This window comes from Melospiza melodia, chromosome 19 (genome assembly GCF_035770615.1).
Source record: "Melospiza melodia melodia isolate bMelMel2 chromosome 19, bMelMel2.pri, whole genome shotgun sequence".
NCBI classification, from domain to species: domain Eukaryota; kingdom Metazoa; phylum Chordata; class Aves; order Passeriformes; family Passerellidae; genus Melospiza; species Melospiza melodia.
In genome coordinates, this window is record NC_086212.1 from 2,804,801 (window position 1) to 2,814,036 (window position 9,236).

General features: G+C 51.4%; 1 protein-coding gene across 2 annotated transcripts in view; it reads right to left on the minus strand.

Moving 5' to 3' along the window:
• The window catches only part of RALY (RALY heterogeneous nuclear ribonucleoprotein), a 140,645-nt gene extending 131,662 nt beyond the window's left edge, over positions 1-8,983 (minus strand). The window contains exon 1 of one of the 2 annotated variants that reach the window (XM_063172149.1): positions 8,905-8,983. The gene's annotated coding sequence lies outside the window, so the exon portion shown is untranslated. The remainder of the gene's footprint in view (positions 1-8,904) is intronic. The other variant, XM_063172148.1, reaches the window with a different exon arrangement.
• Between the last annotated feature and the right edge of the window lie 253 nt (positions 8,984-9,236).

Genomic DNA, 9,236 nt, shown 5'->3' on the forward strand with positions numbered 1-9,236 from the left:
CCCTGCAGGACCTCCTCTCACCAGGAATTAAGGGGATTGTGCATGTAAACAACCTGCTCCCTTCCAGCTCTGCCTGGGAGGGAGGCTGGTGTGACCTGCTACCAATTAAATGTTAACAACACCACAAAAGACTGGGTCTGCAGAAAGGAGCACCAGAAACCTGCTCCAAATGATTGATTAAACCTTCCTGCCTGTTCAGCTGTAGCTCTGGGCTTTTCCATGCTGAATTAACCACCTCTGCTGTCTGCTGCCTGTTTGACACAGAATAAATGTTCTGCTGTTAGCCAGTCCTTTTTTTTTTTTTTTTTTTTTTTTTTTTTTTTTTTTTTCCCAGATCTCAGTGCTCAAATGGCAAAGGAAGAGATCCAGAAGTTGCTTTTCCAAACTTCCCTGCCAGCAGCTGCCAGTGTCAGGCATCACCTCAGCTCTGCACCCCCATTGTCTGAACAGCATCACTCCATGGAGCCCCCCAGCCCTTCCCTAGGGAGCAGCAAGGAGAAAGATCCCAGTGCTGCAATAAGGGGAGAAAAAGTCATTTTTAAACAGGATCCTGCTCCTCAAACACAACACTGCCTTGAAATTAGGTTGCACTTTGGCTTTTATCTTCCCTGGAATCCCTGCTGCTCTGCAGGCTGGGCTGGAAGATGAATCCAGGAGAACTGGGCAAAAACATGGGAGCAGCTGATTTATACTTTGGCTGAAAGAGCTTTAATTCTCCCAGCCCATACACACAGCCCGTTCATTTGGGGGGGAAAGGTAATTTAAAATATCTTTCCTAATGTCTGCTGGCAGAACAAAGATGAAGGACTGGAAGAGATGATCAATGTTTAAGGCCATCTTCAAAGCCATTTGGGGAGCTGCTGAAGATAAACAAGCAATTGGGGCCCAGGAGCCAGGCTAAAAGCTGACAGAGAAATTGCTTTTTTTTCCAAGGCAAACAGAAGGCAAGGAATGGCTCAGTTCAGAGAGGCTGCGCTCTCCCCCTCGTAATACGAGCAGGGCAAGAGACCAAATTTAATTTCTTCCTCACAACAAGTTTAATTAAATCATCTAAGCCCTCCCTGCCTGTCTCCTGCCACGAGGTGTGGCTGTGCTCACAGGAGGCATCAGCAAGCTCGGCATTATTCCCATGGAAATGCTGTTTGTGCTGCAGTCAAATGGCTGGGGAGCCCAGCTGCAGGGAAGCACTGGAAAACATCTCCTGATGAACAGGAAAGCACCCAAACCCCACCTGGGATGTGCACAATTACCTGCACAGCTTTCCTGCCAGGCGAAATTCCCAAGGGGTTTTTCCCCTCACCTGTGCCCTGAGGGTGCCACCAGAGGGGGCAGGATGGACACTGGATGCAGGGCTGCAGCTGCACCAAGGATCTTTCATCTTGAACTGAAAATCCATAGCCAGATCCTTGACTTTGGGCAAGGGATGGAGGGACAGGACACAGGGAATGGCTTCCTATTGCCAGAGGGCAGGCATGGATGGGATATTGGGAATGAGGAACGGTTCCCTGTGATGATGCTGAAGCAGCTGGGGCTGCCCCTGGATCCCTGGCAGTGTCCAAAGCCAGGTTGGATGGAGCTTGGAGCAGCCTGGGATGGTGGCAGGTGTCCCTGTGTGGCAAACATCTTTTATGAAAAATCCTTTTCTTAGGATTTTTCTTCTTGAGAAGCTGGGAGGCCTCAGGAACAAAATGTAAACACTGATTATCTGCTGCTGCAGAATGCAACAGGTGCATCTGTGATTGGCCCATGTTGGTTGTTTCTAATTAATGACCAATCACAGTCAGCTGGCTGCGACAGAGAGCTGAGCCACAAACGTTTGTTATCATTCCTTCCTATTCTATTCTTATTATTTATTATTCTATTATTATTTATTTACTATTCTATTCATCTTTCTGATGAAATCCTTTCTTCTATTCTTTTAGTACAGTTTTAATGTAATATATATCATAAAATAATAAATCAGCCTTCTGAAACATGGAGTCAGATCCTCGTCTCTTCCCTCATCCAAGAACCCCTGTGAACACTGTCACATCCCTGCCTTCCCTCCCTGGATGGGCTTTAGGGTCCCTTCCAACCCAAACCATTCTGGGATTCTCTCAGAGTCATCACAGAGGTGAGGTTTTATTGGCCTGTTGAAATGTGTGAATGTAAGAGCTGCACTCTTTGGAGCAGAAGTTAAAAAAAGTTATAAATTAAAACAGTAAGTTTAAATTACTAGAAGAGCTCAAGAGGATTTCTGCCGTGCTTACAGCTTTTGCCAACTCCAGAAGGAGCTTCAGGAGCTGTAAGAGCTCCAAGCATTGCAGACTGCTGCAGCACCAACAAAAATCCCTGTTTTTCCAGCAGGCACAGCCCCAGGGGACGGGAACCAGGAGCTGCTGAGCCACCAAACCCCTCCAGTGCTGCCCCTCAGCAGGAACACAGCTCAGGCCAGGCAGCACCACCAGCTCTGCAAGGGCTGTCCCACAGCAAACACCCAGATTTTTGCTAGGTTTGAAAAATAATTATGTTTGAGCAGCTGCAGTTTTCTACACAGGGGCCACAGGCTGGGCCAGAAGAGTCACCCTGAAGGCCGGGCAAGGGGAGGGTGTCACTGGAGGGCAGCTGAAAGGCAGCCGTGGGCACTGAGGGCACTGACACAGCACAGCTGCCCTGGGCAGAGCTGGCACAGCCAGGGCTCCCCACATCCTCCCAAAGGAACTCCTTCCCTCACTAATGCTCCCAAGACACTTTTCCAAAAGAAAGTCTGCTAAAGACAGAAGGGCAGCACAAGATTTAGACTAATAAAGACATCAAGAGCTTTGATGGGGAGACCTACAACCACGTTCTCTGCCCACTGTGACCTCTGCCAGCCTATGCTGAACTCAGGAATTCACACATTAAAATGAACACCAATGGTTCCAAAACAGGGTCAATTGCCACATTCTCAACACCTCGTGCAGAAATCGTCTCCTGTTAAGTGCCAGCAGGCAGAGCACCAGGGGAAGGCTCCCCACACCCTTCCAAAGGAACTCCTTCCCTCACTAATGCTCCCAAGACACTTTTCCACAAGAAAGTTTGCCAAAAACAGAAGGGCAGCACAAGATTTAGACTAATATACACATCAAGAGCTTTGGTGGGGGGGGACCTGCCCACCTCCTCTGTCCACCGTGACCTTTGCCAGCCCATCCGAACTCAGGAGTTCACACATTAAAATAAACACCAATGGTTCCACATTGCCACCTTTTCCACCTTTTCCTCAACACCTTCTCTTGCAGAAATTCTCCTGTTAAGTGCCAGCAGGCAGAACACCAGGGGAAGGCTCCCCACACCCTTCCAAAGGAACTCCTTCCCTCACTAATGCTCCCAAGACACTTTTCCACAAGAAAGTTTGCCAAAAACAGAAGGGCAGCACAAGATTTAGACTAAATAAAGACATCAAGAGCTTTGGTGGAGAGACCTGCAACCACCTTCTCTGTCTACCTTTTGCCAGCCCATCCTGACCTCAAGAATTCACACATTAAAATGAACAGAAATTGTGTCCATTGCCACCTTTCCCTCAACATCTTCTATTGCAGAAATTGTCTCCTGTTAAAGTGCCAGCAGGGGAAGGATGTTGTCCCTCCCAGGGAGGTGGGACGCAGCAGGAATGGAGCTGCACCGCCTCAGTTATTCCTCCTGCTCTCACTTTTAACCCGGCCATTCTCATTCTGCCGGCAGTAGCAAGCTGAAAATGAGTTCACATTCATTCCCAGCGCGGCTGTATTTGTTGAAATGTAAGCTGCTTGCAAAGGCATCATCAGATAAAGCCCTGGCACTTCTCAGCTCCTTTTGTTTGGTACCATCTCCACACGGAGGTGATGCTGCAGATACCACCAGGGAGTCCCTGAATTCACACACACAGCCCAGAGGTGCCCATCTATTTACCTTACTCTTGGTAGAAACAAACCCTAGCAACCTGGCATTGTGTTTTCTATTTTAAACCAGATCTTTAGGAGCAAATTAAAAAAAAAAAAAAAAAAAAACAAACCAAAAAACAACCCAAAAAACATCATTGGCAAAGTCTGTGGCTGTTTAGGAAAGGAAATATTCTGCTGCAGGTGCAGGGATGCTCCTGGAACAGAGCTCAGCATCCTGCTGGGCACATCCTGCCAGGCAGCTCCGGCACCAGGGGGGAAGGAGAAGTCCAGAAGCCCTGAGATCAACTGGGGACCTTCCCTGCAAAGGCCAAGTCTTGCCTCAGATCACCGGCACCACTTGCTCTACACCTTTGCAATACATTCTCAAGGCTTGCTTTAAAAACACAATCAAATATTGTGATTGTAGGTGCCAGGGTGAGGACTGCAGGAGCTGCAGCTCAGAGGTGCCCCTGCAGAGGCTCCATCCAGTGCCACATCCCTTGGTGCTGGGCAGGACAAGCAGCATTGTTTGGGTGTTGCACAAGAGCCAAAAGGGTGACTCAGGCTGCCCTCATAGCCCTTCCTTCCCTGGCATCCAGAGCCAGGGCTGAGGAATCTGCTGCCCCCAGGGCCAGGGGGCCTGCAGGGACACCTCCTGCCCAGGTGAGACAGCCCTGGCACTGCTCCTGCAGCACATTTTGAGACAAAACCGACTCTCCTTTCATTTAAGGACAAGCAGTCATTCCAACACTCGCAGGATTTCACCTTTCTCTACCAAGGAGCATCTCGCTGGGAGCTCACAGCACTCCAGATTGCAGCCAGCAGACTCTTCCACATCCATGCTCCAGCATCATCTGTTCCATCCTGCACAATATTCCCCCAGCTCGGGCTCTGCAGGAGCAGCTCCTGTGTTTGCCCACAGCCTGGCAACACCAGGATGCTCCTCCTGATTGTTTCAGGCTGCAAAAGCCCCAAGAAAAGCTTTGGATTCACTGTGTGCGTGCAGACTGGCCTATGGAAAAGGAAACAGCCTTGGCTTTGGTATTTCCAGCATCTCAAATACTAAACTAGACACAGACAGGTGTTAATTCTGCAGAACACCCATCTAAGTCAATCCCTGCCCAGTATCACCTCAATTCTGCCTTTTATATTGCACCTACAGTTAATTTTCTATTGGAGCTGGAGCTGGCAGACCCTCTCATTAAATACACACTTTCAGGTGAGACCCCCCCAGGCACTGTTACTCACTGGAATTAAACAGGTACACCAGGACTGGTGGTAAAAATAAAAATAGCCCCAGCTCTGGGCACGCCGGGGAAGGCAGCAGCCTTCTGTGCACAGCAGCAAAATCAACTTAATCACAAATGACAACTTCTGAAAGCCTTTACTTTGGATTCATCCTTGGCATTTTTCTAGGCCAGCTTGAAAACAAAAGCTTTGTCTTCTTAAAATGCAATTGCCTGAGGCACCTCTAAAAAAAGTGACATAACTCAGGTTTGAAAAATGCCTCCTGGGTTTCAGATCCTCCTAAGAGCCTCTTTACTATTCAGCTTGATTCAGATTACCCAGATCAGCATGAACTCTGCAGATTTAGCCCCAGCTACCAGCACAGGTATAAAATGCACACATTTAGGATTATTTTTTTAAACTATATGATTAAAGCTCTACAGCTATGAAAAAAGAACTTGTTATTGATCTGAATGGTTGCTCCCTTCCTTTTCTCCAGCAGGTTTATAAACACTCTCAGATGACAGTTTATTCTGAATTTCACTCTATTCAGTTTCTTCCAGATTTTTTTTTTCCCCAGCCTGTTTTTCTTGCTGGGTATTTTCAACCTTTCCATCACAAACCTCAAGCTGTGAGAAGAATGAGCAGCTTGTTTTGGAATCACAATTTGAGCCTAAAATTTGATTCTTGTTTCTTCTCCCCTGCATAAACCTTTTTTATTTCAGTAATTTTACGAGCAGTGACTCTGTGCTTCTGCAAATCCAGGAGCACAGCCCTGTGCCAGTAACTTGATGGGACGGGGCAAGGAAGGAAAAGCTGCAATTTTGTGAGACAGACACAGCTACTCCCAGTGCCTACAATTAACACCTTGGATAAATCCACAGTACCTTTAGCATATCACAGATTTTTAAACCCATAGGCTGTTTTCTTTGAGCAGATACAAATTTATTGCTAGGTCTCAAAATTCCTTATGCAGCCACCAGTGAAGAAGTTAAATCAAAAGGAGTTTTGTTGTTTTCACTGAGTGATTTGGGACACAGAGAGCTGTAAGCTGTCTTGGTGATGGCAACACGTTCGAGTCTTTTTCTGAATGATCAAGTCCCATCACTTACTCCACATAAACTGTTCTCTGTCAAGAGCTTTAATCCTCTCTTTTCAATCCCTAAATAAAACATCCTCCCCAAACTGACTGTCTATTATCAGCCATTTCTAAAGAAAGTGGCTCTTAAGAGACACACCCCTTTCTGCTCTGCCGTTCTCCTGAAATCCATCTCCAACATCAGCCTGACAGAAGTGAAACAGCAGCAATCTTCCCCAGCTCACAGAGCCGGAGGAGTGTCTGAACACCCTCCCCTCACCAAGGAAGCTTTCACACGCGGCCAAAACCACAGAAAGGCTTCCAGGAACGGCGGCAATAAACCTTGTGACAGGCTGTCAGCCAGAGCCGGCAGCCCAGGAAGATGCTCCAGGGTCACTCATCTGAGGTTCTGCTTGTGGAACTGCTCCTCAGCTCCCATCCCTGCATCCCAGAGCTCACCTGGGAGCCAGGCTCCTTCCCTGTCCTTTACAACAACACAGAGAGCCCAAATCCCAACAAACAGCAGGGGAAAATGAGCATCCCAGAGCTCACCTGAAAGCCAGGCTCCTTACCTGTCCTTTACAACAATGCAAAGAGCCCAAATCCCAACAAACAGCAGGATACAGGGCAAAATGAGCATCCCAGGACTGACTTGGAAACCAGAATCCTTCCCTGTCCTTTAGAACAGTGCAAACAGCCCAAATCCCAACAAACAGCAGGGAAAAGAGCTCACCTGGAAGCCAGGCTCCTTCCCTGTCCTTTACAACAATGCAAAGAGCCCAAATCCCAACAAACACAGGATAAAGGACAGGGCAAAATGAGCATTCCGGAGCTGACTTGGAAGCCAGGTTCCTTCCTCGTCCTTTACAACAATGCAAAGAGCCCAAATCCCAACAAACAGCAGAACAAAATGACCATCCCCGAGCTCACCTAGAAGCCAAGCTCCTTCCCTGTCCTTTAGAACAACACAGAGAGCCCAAATTTCAACAAACAGCAGAATACAGGACAGGGCAAAGGGAAAGCGGCACCTCCCGTTTGCTGCTGAAGGGAGACCCGGAGCGGAGGCATCTGTGGGAGAGCTCTGCCCTCCTCCCGCAGCAGGGACAGTCCGGAGGGGCAGGGACACAGCCCGGCCCGGCTGGCCTGATGCCACAGCCAAGGAAAACACGTTCAGCCAGGGCACTGAGCTCCAGGGCCAATGCCAAGGGCTGGTGCTGGCCCTGCCAGCTCGGGGAGGGCGGCAGCAGGGTCCGACCCGCGGTGCCACCGCCGTGCCTCCCTCCCTGCCCGGCCATCGGCCACCACACGGATTTACTGCGGGGGAAGGACAGCAGGTTCCTCAATAGGAAATAAAAGAGTCTTTTCTCCTGGCCCTGAAAGTCAGCCCAAGCCAGCCACGATGCCACTGAGTTCAGCCTCCTCAGAGCCGGAGCAGCCGCTGCGCTGAGGGCAGGCCCCCGAGCCCCACAGCTCGGGCTGGTTCCCGGCCCTTCCCCGTGCCAAAACCACGGGAGAAATACACTCTGAAGTGGTGGAATCACCATCCATGGAGGAATTTAAGAGAGGTGTAGAAGTGGCATTTGGGGACGTGGTTTAGTGGTGGGCTTGGCAGTGATGGACTCGATCTTAGCGGGCTTTTCCAACCTAAGTAATTCTGGGATTCTGTGCTGAAGCATTGCAGTACAACTGCGATGGGCTGTTCCTGCAGGTGGGCTCTTGCTCTTCAGGAACAAGAAGAGCAGTCAGAAAACAGTCAGAAAATAAAGGTGCACATCCAGTTTGCTGTCCAGTTAGACAGAAAATAAAGGTGCACATCCAGTTTGCTGTCCAGTTTGTGTCCCTGCTGTCCAAAGAGAATCAGCCGCCGGACACCCTGCCAAAGGCACGGCCAGATCTGACTGTTTCACACTCACCAAAGCTGCTCTGGAGCAAGAGCCGGAGTTTCACACATCACCTCAAATCAACAGAATCATTAAGGTTAATAAAGACCTCAGAAATCATCAGGTTCCAACCTCTGACCGAGTCACCCCGTGCCAATTAAAACGGCCGAGTGTCACATCTGCTAATTTTTAACATTTCCAAGGATGGTGACTCCACCACTTCCCCGGGGAGCGTGTTCTCACATACAGCTCCCGACAGACACCAGCAGCCCCGACACAATCGCGACAGAGAAGCTCCGGCGGTGCCGGCACCGCGCGCTGGAGCCCGCAGGGCTCCGCTCGGACCCGCGGGGAGCGGCGTGGCTCAGCGCCGCTCGGGCTCGATATTCCGCCTGTTTTCTCGCTACGAAGCCGCTCCCGCTGGCCGAGGCCCCGCTGGCAGAGCAGCCGAGCATCTCCGGTCTGCAGGAGGCACGAAGTACCCCGCGACCGTGCGGTCACACCGCGGACATCCCTGCCAAGCGCCCGGGACCCGCGCAGGGCTCAGCCCCGGAGCCATCGCCGCCCCGGCGGGGTCGGACCCACCCGGCAGCCGCTTCCAGGCGCGGCACTTCCCCATCCCGTAAAACGGGGAAGACGTGCATCAGGGGCGGAAAAACCTAACCATACACAAGAAAACCGATAAGGAAAGTGGAGACTGAAAAGGGAAAAAAAAAAATAAAGCAGCACTAAGTCACTGTGCCACTACCAAGGGGAGCCTGCGCTACCAGCACGGACCGCACGCTCCGGCTGGCGGGAGCGGCACCTCGCACCAGCCGGGGGAAGGGGCGGCAGCACTCACCGGGTAGTCGGTGCCGGGCAGGTCGGTGCCGTGCGGACGGAGGGCCCGGCCCGTCCCGCTTCGCCCGCGGGAGCCGCCGGCTCAGTGCCGCGCACCCCCCCGCGCCGCGGCTCCTTCCCGCCGACCGTACCACGGCTCCGAGCCGGGGGGGACCCACGCGCCGCGGAGCGCCCACCCCTCTGCCCACCGCCCGCTCTCGCTGCTACCGCGGCGCAGCCTGTACCGATCCGCCCTCACGGGGCTGTGCCGGGCAGGCCGCTCCGCCGGGGCTCGGCCTGGGGCAGCGCCGCTTGCCGCGCACCGCCCGCTCCCTCCCGCTCCGCTGCCCGCGC